General features: G+C 39.3%; 1 pseudogene; it reads left to right on the forward strand.

Annotated features, from left to right (window-relative positions):
* LOC149235570 (UDP-glucuronic acid decarboxylase 2 pseudogene) overlaps positions 1 to 18,891 on the forward strand; it is a 34,361-nt pseudogene extending 15,470 nt beyond the window's left edge.
* Positions 18,892 to 19,195: the final 304 nt, after the last annotated feature.

The following is a 19,195-nucleotide window of genomic DNA, read 5'->3' on the forward strand; positions in this document are numbered from 1 at the left end:
AATCATATCTCCAACAATGTACTATCATAAAGAGAAAAGTGAAGCAATTTTGAAAATAGCTAAGCTGGAAGAGTGTTTCTGAATAAACCACCCTAGCATTGAGAGGAGCCTGAAAATAAATATACCAAGTCGCAAATGGCACTTGAATGACACAAATTGAGGCTGAGAATGAGTTTTCTCACAACATTAAGATTGATACCATCCATAGGGACCGATGGCAGGTCGTGTAACAGGTAACATATGTTAGGGATATTAAGCAGAGAATGTAGGTTAGGGATGTCAGGCACAAACAACTGCTCGATACAGATGGCTCGATTCCTTCACCAACCACCAAATAGAAAATGCAAGAATATAGAGAAAGAAATAAACAATGCATAATAATAACGTTACAACGTTGAAGTCCAGTGGTGGTTGCAAAAATATGAAGCGTAAATGAAAATTATACAATGGACCAATGTTATCTATGCCAGCGGAAATACGTTATATTGTAACAAAATATTCCAAGCATAATGCAGTGGCAGGTGCAGTAACAGTGGTTCGGTGCTTGCATTGGTAACCAGAGGAAGGATTTTTTTTCGAAACGTTACATATTCTACATCCTTATCGTATTATATTACAGTGGTCGATATTATGGTGGCATCCTTAATATTATAGTCATATCAAATAACGCCATATACCAACCAAAGCAGTTACAAGGCAGAGAACCTAATTAAAATGATCACGGTGTCATATATACAGAGAGGAAAACAAGTATGCAGAATACACTCAATTTGGCTAGTGACAACGTATGTTACATATATGAATGTTGATGAGGCTAAAAGAATTGCATCATTTTAGTCTGTCAATATTCAGTAGTTTAGTAAATGAAATGACACTATGATAACATAAATGAGTGCTACAAGTTCATACGAAAAAATTCGAGTGTAGCAATAATAATGGTTTATATCACATTATTACTGCATGGTTGGAACGTAGTCAAACTATTATCTTTGCTTATGGATCATCATCGCACGGTTGGGACACCATATTTTGCATCCCGACACGTTCCACTGGCCAAGAATAAGAAATGTTACTCTCTGTTTCAAGCTGTGGATCTTGTTGCATATCCTTGTGAGTTTGTTCACATGGAGCATTCGACAGAAACATGTGATTGAATATAGAGATTGATATTGAGGCGAAGAACAGAGGATTTCCATTCTCTTTTGCTGGAGCTTTGATTTAACTCCTTATCGCACCTTGATCCTATCAATCCTCTAATTACATATCGACAGGTTATTTCCAGCATGTAAGGTTAATTTGTATAATAACCAACGATGCTCCAGATTGCCATGTTTCAAATAATAATTGAAAAATGGTTGCATGGCGCGAACAGATCTGAGACTCTGCATCGTGAAATATTCCATTCTCACCCCAAATGTTGTCGACGTATTATTTTTTATGACATACTAATAACTGGCGTGTCCACGTGTTTGGAAATATTCTCATTTCAAGCCGCTGCAGAAATGAACTTCTCGGGGTTTGCGATTTTACAAAACCTCCAGTTTTTTCCCCTCCAGTTGTGCAAGGTGGAGCTCACGCTCACAAAGTTTTTTTGACGCCTTTTTTTGGCGCCTTATCAACGTTTATTTGAATAATAAAGGGCAGTAATCACTATGTTAGCTTTTTCACATGTTTATGGCGGTGATGGTGTGGGTATGGTGCCGGTTACTTTTTTTGCATTCAGTCAATTTCAAAGTTAATATATGTGTTGTCAGTTCAACTCCCACGTTTTGTAAATACATTTAATGGGCACCTCTAATGCTTGAAGTTTTACTATCGTTGATATTTTGTCAACTTTGATATATCTTGAGTCTGCCCTTGACTCTATATTAATGTTTCCTGGGGCGATGGCTTTGTGCTGTGTGTTTCATCCAACAAGATCATTGGCACATTTATCACTGAGGTTCGGTCTTGGAACTGTGGAGAACATCCTGAAATGGTGCTCTGTCTATCCCTAAGATAGCAAATACCTTTGGTCCAGAAAATGAATCTAAGCTTATGAAGCATGAAAGGATAAGAAACGTTTGGTGGCACAGCATTGGCATGTGATGACATGTCTTTTTTTGGGTTCTGATTTCAGTTCGACCACATAATTGTGGACAATATATTATGTCCAACGTGGAATCATTGTTCCTGTACTTGATTATCGACTCATTCATTCTTATCGATCTCACATTCATTCTTGTCGATCTCACTCATTTGTGACCCACACAGAGATCCTCAATTTTACACAATGGAATTTCAAAATTCACTCAGTTTTACTGTGTGCTTAGAGTACTTGAAAATGTTGAAAGGTTATGAAGTTGAAAATAATTAATATTATTTTGTATTAATGGAGAAATGGTTACACAATTTGTAACGTATCTCCTTAGTTTAGGATTTGTTCGTAGAGTTTAGGAGTTTGGTAGCAACTTCGTGATCTCTAGCAATGTACTTGATGATGTAATTGCTCATTTGATGGGGGTAGAGTGTATGGAGAGAGTTCTTTTCGTTTGAGTGCAGTCTCCAGGTGCAGGGGTAGAGTGTATGGAGAGAGTTCTCTTCGTTTGAGTGCAGTCTCCAGGTGCAGTACTCACCTGTGAGCTGCAACTCCTTCTTTTTCAATTCAAGTGTGCTTTTTATCTTGGTATCGGAGCACAGAGTAGGGATAGCCTTAATCTCTTTTTTTAGGATGCATCATTGTGGCGGTGGAGTGTACAGAAGCATTCGTAGAATCAGGTGGACTGCAGTAACACCTAAAGACAGGTCTCAGATGACTGATCATCTCTGAGTGGAAAATAGGGTTGGCGCGGTTTCGTCGCGAACAGTCGCGCCATTTTTGAGTGGAAGAAAGGGTTGGCGCTGTTTATTAAGGAACAGTCGCGCCATTTGGCGCGGTTTTGAGAGAGATAATAGCGCCAGCGCGCCAGAAAGTGCTATTGGCGTGGAAAATCAAGCCTTAATCGTGCCAATTTCGAGAGACGCATCGATTTTGTTTTCGGTGCGGGTATTTCGCTATTGAGAAGCACCAACCTCTTTCTCTTTGGAAAATCTACAATTTTTTTGCAGATCGGCCTTGCCCGGTGGTGGCACTTTGAAATTTCAGATCTGCTCGGTGGCAGCAGATCGGATTTTCCCGGTGGTGGCGCATTGGAGTTCCGGATCTGTTCGGTGGCAGCAGATCGGAGTTGCCCAGTGGTGGCGCATTGGAGTTCCTGATCTACTCGGTGGCAGCAGATCGGACTTGCCTGGTGGTGGCGCATTGGAGTTCCTGATCTACTTGGTGGCAGCAGATTGGACTTGCCCGATGGTGGCGCATTGGAGTTCCTGATCTGTTCAGTGGCAGCAGATCAAATTTGCCCGGTGGTGACGCATTGGAGTTCCTGATCTGTTCGGTGGTAGCAGATCGGATTTGCCCGGTGGTGGCGCATTGGAGTTCCTGATCTGTTCGGTGGCAGCAGATCGGATTTGCCCGGTGGTGGCGCATTGGAGTTCTTGATCTGTTCGGTGGCAGCAGATCGGATTTGCCCGGTGGTGGCGCATTGGAGTTCCTAATCTGTTCGGTGGTAGCAGATCGGATTTGCCCAGTGGTGGCGCATTGGAGTTCCTGATCTGTTTGGTGGCAGCAGATCGGACTTGCCCAGTGGTGCTCATTGAAGACTTATTCATCAGAGGATCAGAAATTTTATCAGTCCAATATGAATAACAGTGATGAGTACTCTCTTAAGCCAGAAAAGACGTGGTCTATTATCAGGCCAGTAGATTATTTGCTCAGGGAGCAGCGGCTGCTGTTTATTTTGATAGGAATCGCCATCGCATCGACTTTCTTTATCCTTCAGCCTGGTTTTTTGGCTTCTAATGTTAATGAAAATGGAAGGTTTGTGCCCGACAAACCTCATCGGGTTGTTTATGAGACTCCTGTTTCTCGGTTTGCTCAGTATCATTCGGGTTCGATGGTGAATTCGGGGGCTAAAGTGCCCCTAGGTTTGAAGAGAAAGTCCCTGCGAGTTGTCGTGACGGGTGGAGCTGATAGGCTCATGGCAAGAGGTGACAATGTTATTGTTGTCGACAATTTCTTCACAGGAAGGAAGGAGAATGTTTTGCATCATTTTGGCAATCCGAGGTTTGAATGGATAAGGCATGATGTTGTGGAACCCTTATTGTTGGAGGTTGATCAGATCTACCATTTGGCTTGCCCCACTTCCCCTGTGCATTACAAACACAATCCTGTGAAGACTATCAAAACTAATGATGTGGGAATCTTGAACATACTCAGACTTGCCAAGCGTGTTGGGGCACATTTTTTGCTTACAAGTACTAGTGAGGTTTATGGAGATCCTCTTGAACATCCTCAAACTGAAGCTTACTGGGGCAATGTTAATCCCATCGGAGTCCGCAGTTGCTATGATGAGGGTAAGAGAACAGCCGAAACTCTGACTATGGATTATCACAGGGGAGCAAATGTTGAGGTTCGGATTGCTCGAATTTTCAATACATACGATTCGCGAATGTGCCTTGATGATGGTCGGGTTGCAAGTAATTTTGTTGCTCAGGCTTTGTGCAAGGAGCCTTTGATAGTCTATGGAAATGGGGAATAGACACAGAGCTTCCAGTTCGTTTCTGATCTGGTTGAAGGCCTTATGCGACTTATGGAGGGCGAACCTGTTGGTCCTTTCAATCTTGGGAATCTTAGGGAATTAACAATGTTAGAACTAGAACAGGTTGAAGAAGGAAAGGATGACTCTAACAGTGATTGGGACATTCCATTACTAATGGAAGAAAACAGTGAGGAAGATGAAGAGCAGGAGCAGAAACAAGAAGAAGAAGTAATAGGAAATGTAATCAATAATGCAAGCCCAGAAAAGGCTGAAATAGACAAATTTGAGGTAAGTCCCCTACCAAGGAGATCAAGTAGGAATACTCGACTACCTTCTAAATTAAAAGACTGTGCATTAATGTCAAAGTTTTTAAACATTGTAGAACCTGCAAATTATGAGGAAGCAATTAAATCCAATGCATGTAGGGCTACAATGTATGAGGAAATAGAATCAATAAACAGAAACCATACTTGGGATTTGGTTGAATTTCCTGAAGGTAAAACCCCCATAGGATGCAAATCGTTGTATAAACCAAAAATAAATGCAGATGGGAGTATAGAGAAACTTAAAGCTAGACTGGTAGCAAAGGGTTACTCACAGAAAGAGGGAATAGATTTCGATGACACCTTGCTCCTGTGGCCAAATTAAACACCATTAGAATGCTAATTTCCTTAGCAACAAAACACAAATGGCAGCTACACTAGCTAGATGTTAAGTCTGCATTTCTGAATGGTGATTTGAAGGAAGAAATTTATTTAGTATAGCTTGAAGGTTTTGTGAAAAAAGGGTAGGAACATCTTGTGTGTAAATTGAAAATGGTACTTTATGGTTTAAAACAGGCACCCAGGTTGTGGTATGAGAAAATTGACTCATTTTTTGTACAGCATGGCTTTCATAGGAGCTTGAATGATCCAAATCTGTATACCAAGTTTAATAAACAGAGGCAAATTATTTTGATTTCTTTGTATGTAGATGATATGATCATAACAGGTAATGCTAGGAGTTTAGGATAATCCTTTCTCCATTAAGGGGGGGAGTTGAAAATAATTAATATTATTTTGTATTAATGGAGAAATGGTTACACAAGTTGTAACGTATCTCCTTAGTTTAGGATTTGTTCCTAGAGTTTAGGAGTTTGGTTGCAACTTCCTGATCTCTAGTAATGTACTTAATGATGTAATTGCTCATTTGATGGGGGTAGAGTGTACGGAGAGAGTTCTCTTTGTTGTGAGCTGCAACTCCTTCTTTTTCAATTCAAGTCTGATTTTTATCTTATGAAAAGGCTTAAAACAACCACAGCCTCATTTAAAGTTATGCGTGATTAATTTGGTACATTACCTCCATAAAATAATTAAGATGGTTGTTATGTGATTCTACTTCTATGGTCACAACTTTAAGAAAGGTCTTCAATCTCCCTGGTTAGCAAGAAAAATACTACCCTTATGGTCAGGTTAGTCACTTCACAACTGATTGTGAAGGAAATCTAGGTGAATTGGATAAGGAGGGCAATGAATAGAGTCATGCTCGAGAAAAACAAAAAAAAACTATCAGTTTTTCAACTTGCGAGAGTACTTGGAGTACGACATGAAGATATCAAACCCTAAATTTGAGGTGGACTTTGAACAGATCATGGATGAGTTTATCTTTATGTAGTTCCTTCTGCACATGCTTACAGTGAAAAATCATAAGAATGCAATCAACTTGCTGATGATGGTATACAAAAATAATTTTTGGGTGATGGGTGGTTATATTGAACCTATTTGTGTTCATTGCAAGAAACGAAAATATGTTACATCATGGATTTTGCTGCCATTATATCTGCAAAATATATGTGCCAATATTCCATGACTTGAAAACTTTGTGAGCCTCACGTTGAAGTGCGTCGAGGAATCTGTAGTAGATGGACCAAGCGTGATTGTTGTAGTAAAGGAGTTGGGATCGATTGCCACAAATTGCAGGGATGACAATGACCCATATTAGCAAAATCAATGCATTTGGGCTCATTTGTTGATGGCATGCTAGGAATTGCCTTCAATAAACACTGTCAGTTCCATCTCAAACACAAGGAAACTGCAGTGCCTATGTCTATGGTGGCTTTGTCAGAGAAATCGAATTATGCAAAACCCTTACTATGGACCCAAATGAGGTAAAAGAATGGTGATTTCCATTGCACTTGACGAATAATTCGGCCATCCTTATCTCGATTGTGGATTCCCTGAATATTTGACAATTCGAATGGATTTTTGACCACACCCATGTCCGTCGGGAAATCAGCAATCCAGATAAGCTCAGGGGAATAATTCAAGTGAAAGGAAGTGGAGGATTATGATTGCGAGCGATGTAGACTGCCTAATGTGTATTGCTTGGTTGCCGATTTGATGAATGATTTCGGTTATTCTCTGTATGAAGATGGATACAAGTAGCTCGTTGAAGTTCTTTTTGTGCAGCAAAATTTATCGCCTACTATCATTGAAGCTCTTTTGCTTCTACTTGAGAGGTCTATAGTTTTTATATCCGATTAAGGAGTGTAAATTTTTTTTGTAGAACCCTACATGGTTGTACTGGGCCATGTGGGAGATTGTCTTGAAAAGGATGTTGATGCACTGAGTGATAAGACCATAATAGACTCCTTTGGTGTGTTGTCCATTGTTACCAAAGTCACCATGCAGAAGGCCCCTCTGTACGTATTGTACCAATTGCTTATTTTTCTTCAAATAGTTTTGAGTGCAGAATGCTCCATAGCTCTACAGTCGGCTCAAGAAACCAGGATTGATGGTTTTCATTTTATATATTGTGGCATTTATACTTTCACATTGATATTTTATTTGATGCAATTTCCATATGTTATAATTGTTGCTATGTGTTTTAATAGTTGAAGGTTATTGATACGATGATAATATTTCATCAAATGGTGGGTTATGTTAGAATTATGGTTTTGTACCCTAGATTCATTACAGTTACTCATTTCATGCAGTGTAGCAGCGTCAAGATACCAATACTCATTCTCTACATTCTTCAAGAAATTACCATATTTTGTAGCTAAGGCAATACAGATTCTCCAATTCAATGTGACAACATAAACATTGGTAATATATTACAGTGCTTTGAATAAATAAATGTTCAAATATTGAAGAACGTGTTCATCGTGGTGGAGACCATTGGTATCATCATTCAAGTCATGGAGGGCACATTATTAAATCTTGGAGAGCGTGAATACAATTTCCAATTGAACAACATTGAGATAAAATTGTTGTAATAATTTCCAAGCAAATAGGTTGTGTTATCCTATAGTTTGTTGTGTCAACCATAATGCTTCACGTTGTGCTGCTTGAATGATTTGGACAGGTAATCTATGTTGAACAATTGAAGATCTCTCAAAAAACCTGAATTTGAATTACTTGGTCAAAATAATTTCATATATGGTATGTTGAATCATTGTGATCACGACCACAACATTATGTTTTGATTAAATATTTATTGGCCATGAGTGCAACGCAACTATTCACAGTGCTCTGTGCCATCTCAGTTTACTTAAGTTGTTATCGTACCATACAGTCAGTGTTCTGCTGACAACCAGAGCCAAAGATGATGTTCTTTGAATATTTTCTTTTTGCTCGACAATTTCTATTACACTGGGACAATTTTGAATTGGAGATTAAAATTTTTCAGAGCGAAAAAAGCACAATTATATTATATAAGGTATATAATGAACAAATAGTACATGAATAGATAGCACATCATAAGGGCTATAGGAAGTTGGACCTTTTGTGCCAGAAATATCTATAAGAGATGGGAAGCATAATCCCAGCAAAAAGAGATAAGATGTCCATGAAGATAGACAGCTTTTTGAGCTGTCAAAAAGTTTGCAAATAAAAGATTTTGCAAAGCTCATGAAGGAGAAATAAGGAAAATAGGATCCTCTGAGGTGTAACAGCACTCTTCAAAATTTTCAAATCATACTTCGACCATACATAAACTGAAAAAATTCAATAGGGAGGAGAGAAGCAAAAAGCCCAGCAAAACTGAAATTAAGTACCAGGGATGGAAAATTCCTGGATAGAGAAGATTTCCTCATCAGATATTACCTTCATGTTCCAGATACCTATTTCCGATAGAAGACCTTCCTTTGATAAGATGTCTGCTTGTTGGTTCTGTGATCTGTAAATGTGCTGGATGGAGCATCCTTCTATCCTCCTCCAAAAGAACATGATTCTGTCCATCCAGCCTGCAAGGTGAGGATTACATCTTATTCCAACTTTTGGCACTTATTGTTCATATGCATACAATTGAAATTCCTTACAAAGTGTTCTCCCAACAATATTCTCTACAATGCGTACATCCCATGATTATTTCACTATTTTAAAGTGTTCTCACAACAATGTTATGCAACTCTCTTGCAATGTTAATACATTTTGAAGCGTATTTCAAGCAACATTTATATACCATATGGAGCAACATTCATTTTGTAATCTGTCATTTGTAGCGGCATTCATTCCATGAGTGTGCCAATGTTGTTTGTGCAAGACAAAATGTTGCAGGTTGTAGAGAATTAATGCATTGGTTTCATCACATGGTGATTGGAGGGCTACAATACAACTTTAACCCCCTTGCCATTCATGTCAAAGGGGGGAGGTAAGCAGAGGTTATGGGTGGCAATGAGAAATAAGCAGAGGTTATGGCCAGCAAGGAGAAATATATTTCAAGACAAAAGGGGGAGGAGTAATGTGTTGTCATCAATGCTAAAGGGGGTGATTGCTGGCATTATTTTCATTGATGGCTTGATGCTTGGATAATGTTGCAGGGATTGTTTTATGAAGAATTTGTGATGTGAAATTGTTGATTAAGCTTAATTGTTGTGATGCAAAGGCAAGACTCCAGGGCAAAGGAAAAGATGTTGCAAAGATTGTTGTGATGCATTAATGATAAATATTGGTATTTTATGTTGCCATTAGTTTGATGCATTTAATACATGTGGATGAAATTAATATTGGATGGATTATTTATTTGTGTGTTCTAATATTCAAGACATGAAGATTTTGGAAACAAATGAGAGGAAGGAAAAAAGTCAAGCCTGTTCACTTCATATCCTTTTGTGGAATACAAACAACCAACAAACTCCCTTTATAAAAGATGTTGTTTTTGGAAGAAGGTTGTGGTTAGAGAATGGGGTAATATGAGAGAGCTTATAGAAATATTATGCCTTAGTTACCTGGCACATCGGAGCTGATGTGATGCAAATTTGAAGGGAAGAATATGCAAAAATGAAGAGGGAGACATGCAGAATTTATGACTAAATAAACCAGCACATTTTTTATTCTTTTTTGCATTAGGGGATGGTGGATCCTTTCAAGTTGTGGCTTGATAAATATCCAGTTGGAGATGGTTGAGGTAGGAGCCTCCTGTGGGTTGTAACCTACATAAAACATATGGGAGTTGGAGCTTCCTTACATGTTGCAGCTTGCAGAAAATTGAGGTAGCAGCATCTTGTAGGTTGGAGCTTACAGAAAATAAGATGTAATAAGGAGTAGGAGCTTGCCTTTGCATCACAATAATAATAAAATCGTGGTTTTCTCCCTTTATGGGTTTCCACTTATATCTAGTGTCAATATGTTTCATTATTATGTGTTGATATGATGTTTTGGTTTTCTTATTAATTGTTGTTCACATATTCAATATGTTGATCATCATTTGTTAAGTTGCTCATGTAATGTTTCAGTTAATGAGATTAATGAAATCATTTTTAAGGTCCATGAATATACTAAACTGATTCATCGCCCCCCCAGTTTAGTCAAGTTTTCTTCAATTAGATTGTGCATAACCAAAGTAATTAAAAACTTTACTGAAATTTGGCATTAGGAACTTTGTGTGTTTGAATCTAACACCATCCTATATCCATCTTAAACCCTGATATATCAAGCATTGGGAGGGATCAAATCTCTCGAGGTACAAACTTCCTTTTTGAGCGCAAAACTTGAGGAAAGGTTTGCACCTCACAAGATTTGATCCCCTTCAACGCTTGATAGATTCAAGGTTAAGATGGATCTAAGTTGGTTTCAGTCATGCATAGCCACAGAAAATATGTGGAACATCTAATTCTTCTCATCATTTTAGATATGTTAAATATGTCTAAGGTTAATATGTTCATTTTAATTTTAAGTTTTCCCAATTACCTCAGTTTGTTGAGATGATAGAGACTATTAATAACTTGAATGATGAATATTGATGAAATAAAAATTTTGAATACAAAGTGACAATGTAACAATGTTGAATGATAGAAAATGTGAATAATAAGAATGTAGACAATTACAAATAGTCTTCATTGTGATCAATCTCAAATTATTCTCTTCTACTATTCTTATTATCATGCGTGTTAGTTTTTCCATATTTTTACATCAATCATATGAAAAGGAAGGTTGAAATTGTAGACCATTCAAACCTTTAACTCACATTATTGTAGTAAATGCCATACCTTGTCTCTCTTGCTCTCCAATATTAATAATAGCTTTCTCCAAAGTCAATCATTGCAAATTATGAAGTGTTAAACCCCAAGTAAGTTTCAATACTAGTTGTTTTATATTACCTCATTTGAATGCAAAGTGACTTACAATGGTGAATGATGGAAAATGAGAATAATAAGAATGCAGTCAATTACAAATAGTTTACAGTTTCAAGAAGCAAACATTTTAGTTAAGTGAACATTTTATTTATGATGAAAATTCAAGTATATTATTTATGATTACTGTAACATAGAAATCAATGCATGTTGTCAATAATTTTTGCATGCTTAAACTTAAATCAATGCACGTTGTTAATATAATTACCTTGAAATTAAAGTACACCATACATCTAGTTACATCAAATCAGAAATAAACATCTACACTGAAATGAATGCATCTAATGCACGCAATTAAATAGGATTGGAAATCAACATTTACACTAGAAATAATGCATCTAGGCAAGCAATCAAATAGTATTAGAAATCAACGTCTGCACTTAAATCAATGCATCTAGTTCTAACAATCAAATATAATTAGAATCGAAATCTACATTGAAATCAATGCATTTAGTGAAAGCAATCAAATAGGATTAGAAATCAGCATCTACATTTAAATCAATGCATCTAATGCAAGCAATCAAATATGATTAGAAAATAACATTTTCACTTAAATCAATGCATCTAATGCAAGCAATCAAATAGGATTAGAAATCAGCATCTACACTGAAATCAATACATCTACTACAAGCAATCAAATATAACTAGAAACCAACATCTACACTGAAATTAATGCATCTAGTGCGAGCAATCAATTATGATTAGAAATCAACATCTATACTGAAATCAATGCATCTAGTGCAAGAGATATTCTTCCCTTTGCCTCCCCCTCCATCTATATTTATATCTCTCTCCATATCTCCTTATTTGTCTCTCTATCTCACCCCCTAAACACACATGCTCTATCTCTCCATATCTATCTATCTCTCCCTACCTTCCTCTCTCTATCTCCCCCTTCTTCCCCCCCTCCCCTTCCATATATATCTTTAACTCCATACGTCTCTCCTTCTTTATCTCTATATATCACCCCACAAACATACACACTCTTTCTCCATATGTATCTATATCTCCCTCCCTCTTCCTCTCCCTCCCTCTTCCTCTCCCTCTCTCTCCTCTTCTATCTCTCCTCCCTCCTACTCTCCTCTCTCCCTCTCTCTCCATCTCATTTGTCACTCCCTCTTTCCATCTCCACCTTAAATCTCTCTCTATGTCTTTCTTATTACCTCCCTCTCTCTTCCCCTCCAACTCCATGTCTCTCTCTCTCCCTCTCTCCTCTCTCTCTTCCTCTCTCTTCCTCTCTCTCCCTCTCTCTTCCACCTCCCTATGCCTCTCCCCCTCATTAGTCACTCTCTCTCTCTCTCTCTCTCTCTCTCTCTCTCTCTCTCCCCTCCAACTATGTCATTATCTCCCTCCCTCTCTCATTATCTCTCCTTTTTTCTCCCCCTTCACTCCATCTCTCCTTCTTTGTCTCTCTCTCTCACCCCCAAACATACACATTCTCTCCATCTCTCCCTTCTCACTCCCTCTCTCTCTCCACCTTTCTCTCTCTATGTCTTTCTTCTTCCCTCCTTATATTTCCCTCCAACTCCATCTCTCTCTCCCTCCATCTCTCCTCCTTTCTCTCAATTCCTCTTTCATCCTTCCTCTCTCTCCCTTTCTCAACTACCTCCCTCTCTCCCTATCTCTCTCTTACCCATCTCTCATTCTCCCCCTCCTCTCCTCTCTCTCTTCACTTCTTCTCTCCTCTCCCTCATTTGATCTCCATCTCTTCCTTCTCACTCCCTCTATTGCTTCACCTCTATCACTCTATGTCTTTGTTCTTCCCTTCCATATATATTTGGGGTTAATATATATCCTAATGTATTAATATATATTATAATATAACAAATTTAATATTAATTAAATTTAATATTATATTAATCTAAAATTATTAAATTTAATAATATTGATATTATAATATATTAATATTAATATAATATTTCATAATAATAATAATAATAATGATAATGATATTGATATTGATATTGATATTGATATTAGATTTAATAATAATTTTATATGATATTATAATAAAATTACATCAAATTAATATTTTCAAATATTATAATTTTGATTTAGAAATAATTTTTAATATGTCTATAATAAATAATTTTCTCTTTTAAAAAATTATTTTTAAACATTTAATTATATGACATTGTACTAAATGATTAAAAATTATTACAATAAACTATTTATAATTACAATTTATGAAAATTTACTGGGCATAATTACCCTCATAAATTTGATTCATGTTGACTAGAGTGAAGTAACTACTCTAAATTTGATTATGTTGAGTAAATAGTTCAACATTCTAAGTGGTTTAGAGTAATTACAGAAAATGAAATCATCCCGAAAGTGGAATGGTAACACAAATGTGTTGAATCAAACTTTTTTATGCTTTCAGGTTAGCAGGAAGAGTTAAATTGTAGATATATGTTAAAGTGAAATTTAAGAAAGAATACCTTGCAGGACCCAAACAGAAAATGCGTAAGTCACAGTGGTGGATATTCTATACTTTATAAATTTTGTTTTTAAATATTACATTAAAGATGTGGATTTATAAATTTTGTTTCTAAATACCAGCTACGGAGAAGGAAAGCTAAATTTAGGAATCTAGCAAGGATAAAGAAAAGAAGATTATTTGGTGAATTAATTTTTCTGTTAATAAATTTTTAGCTATTTATTTATATGACTATTTAATTTTTTTTAAAACCGATATTATTTTTATAATATAACTATTTAAATTAATATTTTAATTCATAAGAATTAAAATTATTTTTATTATTATTAAAACGTCATCTTAATACTGAACCATAAAATACACCTCTCAACACATTCAAATTCATAATATTTATAAAATAAAATTAATTCAAATTTTTACCACCATCAAAATATAAGGTACGTACTTGCTTGATACGCTCGATTATGCATAACTGAAATAATAAAAAACTTATAGTTAAATTTGGCATTGGGAACTTTGCGCATTTGACGAACCTAACAAGAAATACTATTTCGATGTGTTAACTCAAATATTTACAAATGGTTATTCAATATGACACATTAAAGATAATACAAACCATTTTTCTAGATTTTTATAATTTCTATGTTTCTCGGTTTTAGTTAAATTATACCTAATAATAATATTTTTTTTAAATAATATTTTCAAAAAATAATCTCAAGGGTTAGTTTAATCGGTAGAGTTAGTGTTGTTAAGAACTTAGCGGAGTTGTCTTTCATGCCTTTGGGGTTAGGCATGAAAGATTTTCTGTAGATGGTGGTTACCTAGTGTCCGTGAACCACCCTTATATATATATACTTTCAAAGAAATAATAATTATGTTGAGAAGCCCCAAGGGTTAGCTCAACTGGTCAAGTCAGTGCCTCACCATTCAACAGGTCGCAGGGTCAATTCTCCCCGAAGCCCTTGGGGTCAGGTCTGTGATTGTAAGGACCTGCGGTTCTTACTGAGACCACCGTGAGGTGCAAAGGTTGGAGTGTGACTTGGTGTGCGCACGAACTACATGAAACAGTAGAGTGACACTTGAAATAACATAGACAAAGTGCGAGCGAGCATGGTTATAGGATGAGCAGCGTGGGCATTCATGAAATAAGCCGACATGATGAAGTGTTGGTTGAGGGCATTGGCGGATGAACCGACCGAACGATAAACCAAGGAAAAGGCGTCGGTTGAAAGTGAACAAGGGTCGGCCGTGAAGGTGGCACGACCACCCAACAATGCATATATATTGGATGCATTGTTGGAGCTTTGGGGGATCATTCGAACATGATTCATTCACTCTACATCGCAAGGAGAAGCGCGAAGGAGGTGTAGGAGGCCGCAGCAAGGCGCAGCCTAATGCGCCCACTCTTAGGCGACGTTACACAACATAGCATGCAGACTTGGGTGTAGGTGAAGACGCTGGAATGCGGGTAGGAGAGCCCGTCGTTCGTGCAAAAGTAAACGGTGCGATGGAACTCGGGTGAAGGCGCCGGTTGTTGGGCGCGGGTGGCGACTCGTTGAGGGTGTGCCCGCCCATCGTTCAAAGGCGTTCTTGGGTGAGGTCGCCCGCCGATTGTGCGAAGGCATGCACAGGTGACTCGGGTGAGGTCACCCGCCCGTCGTGCAAGGAGAACAAGGTTCGATTGTGAAGTGCGGAAGGCAGCTCGTGTGAGGACACGCCCGCCCAACTTGGGCAAAGAATCTTGATTATCACACGGAGGTGTGAGAAGCTGTAAATTTGGCTAAGTAAAGCTTTGTAAACATTGTAAAGCTGTATAATATATTATTCGGGCAGACTCATTGTTCAGGGAGTTGCCCCTCCCTTTATACTGTGCAATTTTGTTCTTTTGTATAATTGATGATGATAATGAATGTGCATGGGTGTTCATTGGTATAAAGGAAACATAATAATACTTGGTTGCGAAAAACAAACTAAGTAGACTAATGGTTAGGCGTAGTCCATGAACATAAGTATTGGTGAAAAGAAAGTTTTCGGTGGTGTCGCACCTCGCCAAGAGCAATTGAAAGACTATCGTCGATCTGGGGGCGTGACAGTTGGGATCAGAGCAAGGTTGCTCGTGACGAAGTGCAAGTGTGAATGCACTTGACAGTTGATGACAGTGGAAGCAAGTACTTGCAGGTGAAGGAAGCTGGTTTCACATACAAGCGGAACAAGGGCTGGTTCATGATTGCAGGAAACTTGGTGATGTTGGTGAATGGTGAAACAGGTTTAGCAAAGGAGAAGCTTAGTGCTTGGGCCAAGTTGAATGACAAGGCATGGTAGGTTTGGAAGAATGCGAAGGGAAGCTCTTGCTTACCTTATACAGGTTGAAGTGGATGAAAGAAGAGAATCCCCGAATTCGAGATAAGCTTGAAGTCTTGGAAAATAATGTTGAAGACGAACTTCTTCAACTTGGTTGGGCAATGGAGCAGGATGAAGTTGCAGATTGTGCTGACAAGGAAGAGGAAGCCATGATGATTGAGGATGTTGCAGACGTGACAATGATGGAGGATGAACTTGAGATTGATTAAGTTGGACTAGGATCGTGCAGTTTGTAGACATGGATGGATGGGGAGACTCACATGGAGGAGCCTCATGATGATGATGATGATGATGTAAGTATTATTGATACTTGTGTTTCAGTTGAGCATTTGGTAAATGAACCGTATGCAGGGAAGGGCAAAGTTAGTTCGTCGATGCTAGGGAGGATCTTACCATGGATGTCTATGATGAGACCTTGTATGGAGAAGAAAGGATTGTTGACTATTGCAGGACTTGTTGGGGTTGTTTGTGACCTTATGGTATAAGGTGCAAAGGCCCGTGACAAGGGAAGAACATGATGATCATTGCGAAAGGATTGGGTCATGCTTTAGCCACATGGAAGAATTGGCTAACTGCCCAGCATGACTCATGGACAAATTGGAGGAGGGCACACACTTGAGTTGCTTGGGTGGACTTCTCATGGCCGAGACCAAGAGATAGTCTTGGTGGAACCTTTAGTGGGGGAGCTATGATGGAGAGACTCATGTGATGATGATATGGTAGGGTGACCGAGTTCACTAGACCAAAGATTGCAGACTTGGATGGGGATGACCGATTGTTGTGATGGGTCTACTTGGTTGGACTACATGGGCAACTTAGTCATGGACATCAGGTTGGATACATGGATCATGGCAGTTTTATGCAGGGACATGATGCAGGAGCACTTGTAGAGGTGTCACCTATGGGCATCCAATGAGGAGTGCCCAGGCAAGGATGTTGTGCAGGTGGATTTGCTGATGTGGCATGGAGATGTTTTATTTAGGAGCCGATGGAGAAGTTGTGCACTCTTGTACAACAAGGCCATGGACTTGGATGGAGTTGTGAGCAGACTATGGAGCATTCCTACTACATGGAGAGCTGAGGCATCTTGCAAAGACCTTTGGGCCAAGACTTGTATGCTTGCTGAGATGTTGGTTGGAGATGACTCATGGAGCTCATGATGACATGAGGTTGTGACTTTTAGGGACTTCATATATGGTGGACTTGGAGGGTCTAATGCATTGAGGAGCTGAGGTCAGGGACCTTGATGCAGAATGGGATGCATACTTTCAAGTACATGTATGGGTGTGGCTTGAAAGAGTGACTTGATGTGGAGGATCGATATGAGACACTTTGGAGTGATGGAGTTACAACGCTGATGATGCCTTGGTGGCAACACTTGGGCATGGGTTGAGCTGAGACTCAACCACTTTTGACACATGGGAGCTGATTGATCTATGATCATGGGCAGCACATGGATAGATGAGACAGGTGTATACTTGTTTCTATGGCAGACTTGAGGGATGGCACATACAAATATGATGGAGGTTGCTTCATGGACCTGGATGTGGCACATCGAGAGTCGAAGTTTGATGAGATGGTCTCTTCATATTGAGGAGATGGATGTTTTGCAGATGGATGATGTTGGGATAGATGCGGCTGATTTCATGCAACACATTGGTACCAAACATCATGGACAACATGTTGCAGATGAGATGAGGATTACTTCATGGACCTGAGCATGGCTTACACTTATATGGAGATGGGATATTGATCGAGTTGATGATGTGACGTGATGTTCAGAAAAACAACTGATGATGGCATGAGGATGTTCACTCTCATGGTTTGAGCATGACGGTTGGATTAGCTACCCAACTAGTTCAGACATGGGGTCGCAAAGTGTGCAGAAATGTGCTAGCATTATTTTGGAGTATCATGGCAGCAGTTCACACAAGGACGACACATGATGAGGTCGACACAAGATGTTGTAGGAAGCATGTAGCTTGAGATGGAGGGGACAACCTTCCACGATGGGGAGCAGCATGTGGAGATTGTGACAAGATGGTTGATGATCATGGATTGAGATGATTTCCGATGTATGACATACCAATAGGGTGTATGCCTTGGTATGGATAGCTTGGTGACAGATGGTTGCCGGGACAAGACATGGTGGAGACGGTAGTTCTACATATGTTGCAAGGATGTTTGCAGTATGTGGAGGAGTTGATATCATGGATAAGACTGTTTGGATAAAAAAATCTTGATCTTGGTGGATGGCTACCAAGATGGTATGTTGTCGAGGACAACAACGACTTTAAGTGGAGGAGGATGTAAGAACTTGCGGTTCTTACCGAGACCACTGTGAGGTGCAAAGGTTGGAGTGCGACTTGGTGTGCGCATGAACTACATGAAACAGCAGAGTGACACTTGAAATAACATGGACAAAGTGCGAGGGAGCATGGTTATAGGATGAGCAGCGTGGGCATTCCTGAAATAAGCCGACGTGATGAAGTGTTGGTTGAGGGCGTTAGCGGATGAGCCGACCGAACGATAAACCAAGGAAAAGGCGTCGGTTGAAAGTGAACAAGGGTCGAACGTGAAGGTGGCACGACCACCCAACAACGCATATATATTGGACGCATTATTGGAGCTTTGGGGGATCATTCGAACATGATTCATTCGCTCTACATCGCAAGGAGAAGTGCGAAGGAGGTGTAGGAGGCCGCAGCAAGGCGCAGCCTAATGTGCCCGCTCTTGGGCGACGCTATACGACATAGCACACAAACTTGGGTGTAGGTGAAGGCGTGGGTGAAGGCACCGGAACGCGGATAGGAGTGCCCGTCGTTCCTGCAGAAGTAAACGGTGCGGTGGAACTCAGGTGAAGGCGTCGGTTGTTGGGCGCGGGTGGCGACTCGTGTGAGGGCGCGCCCGCCCATTGTTCAAAGGTGTTCTTGGGTGAGGTCGCCTGCCAGTTGTGCGAAGGCATGCACAGGTGACTCGGGTGAGGTCACCCGCCCGTCGTGCAAGGAGAACAAGGTTCGGTTGTGAAGTGCGGAAGGCAGCTCGTGTGAGGGCGCACCCGCCCGACTTGGGCAAAGAATCTTGATTATCACACGAAGGTGTGAGAAGCTGTAAATTTGGCTAAGCATGAAACTTGGTGTTTCCAAGTATACTTGTAAAGCTTTG

The sequence above is a fragment of the Pinus tabuliformis genome, chromosome 8 (genome assembly GCF_031772625.1).
Source record: "Pinus tabuliformis cultivar Carrire ecotype Pingquan chromosome 8, CPIR1, whole genome shotgun sequence".
NCBI lineage: Eukaryota > Viridiplantae > Streptophyta > Pinopsida > Pinales > Pinaceae > Pinus > Pinus tabuliformis.